The sequence below is a fragment of the Orycteropus afer genome, unplaced genomic scaffold, assembly GCF_000298275.1.
Source record: "Orycteropus afer afer isolate SDZICR_OR568_19922 unplaced genomic scaffold, OryAfe1.0 scaffold00339, whole genome shotgun sequence".
Lineage (NCBI taxonomy): Eukaryota > Metazoa > Chordata > Mammalia > Tubulidentata > Orycteropodidae > Orycteropus > Orycteropus afer.
The window spans coordinates 2,294,969-2,296,374 of record NW_006921926.1 but is presented as its reverse complement, the minus strand read 5'-3'; positions in this window follow the sequence as shown (position 1 = coordinate 2,296,374).

Genomic DNA, 1,406 nt, shown 5'->3' with positions numbered 1-1,406 from the left:
GTAAAAGCTGGACAATGAATAAGGAAGACCAAAGAAAAGTTGATGCCTTTTAATTATGGTATTAGTGAAGAACACTGAGAATACCATGGGCTGCCAGAAGAACAAACAAATCTGTCCTGAAAGAAGTGCAGCCAGAATGCTCCTTGCAAGCGAGAGTGGCCAGACTTCACCTCACCTACTTTGGTCATGTTGTCAGAAGGGACTATTACCTGGAGAATGATATCATGCTTGGTAAAGTAGAAGGTCAGCAAAAAGGGGTAAGACCATCAACAAGATGGATTCACACAGTGGCTGCAGTGAGGAGCTCAAGCACAGCAAAGAATATGCTAATGGCTCAGGACCAGGCAGTGTTTTGTTCTGTTGTACATAGGGTTGCTATGAGTCAGAACCTATTCAACAGCACCTAACAGTAACAAACACATTTTGTTATGGGAGCAATAGTGGCTCAGTGGTAGAATTCTCGCCTCCCATGCAGGAGATCCAGGTTCGATTCCTGGTCAATGAATCTCCAGTGCAGCCACCACTCATCTGTCACTTGAGGCTTTCTTGTTGCTATGATACTGAGTAGGTTTCAGCGGGACTTCCTGGCTAAGATGGAGTAGGAAGAAAGGATGGGCAACCTACTTCTGAAAATCAGTCCATGAAAACCCTGTAGATCGCAATGGTCTGATTTGTAACCAGTCATGGGGATGGCGCAGGACCTGACAGTGTTTCATTCCATTGTACTTGGTATCGCCATGTGCCAGGGGCTTAACAACAAAACCTTGTCCTCTTAAAATGCAAGCACTGTAAGGATAAAGCCATATCTTTCTTCCTCATTTCTTTATCTCCAATGGCTGGAACCTATACATAATAGCACCAGATTATATCAAAGAAATGCATAGATAGAGGACTGCAACAATAAATGAATGATTTGTCCATGGTCACACAGCTAAGTAAATAATAGAACCTGGATTCTAAGCAGTTCATTCTCATTTCAAACACTACAAGTTAATGTCTGAAAGAATTAAATCCACAATTATACATCAAACTTAAAAACAAGGAACAGTTTAATTCCTGGAAGAAACTGATTCAATGAACAAGTATAGCTACTTTTTATTGAGGGCCTACCACATGCCATGCACTCTGCTAAACGCTTTTCAAGCTTTGTCTGTTTAATCCTTATAAATACCCTACAAAGTAGTTTTTTTTGTGTGTGTGCGTCTTCATATTACACTGCGGAAATTGAGGCATGTAGACGCTGAGTAATTTAACCAAGTTACACTTAATAGTTGACTGATCCAAGATGGAACAGAGATCAGTCTTCAGAATTTGAATTGTCTCACCATGTACTACAAAATTTGAGTCTGTTTTAAAATAATGTGTCACATTGTATTTATTTCCCAATCTAAGTATGTATTTACTTG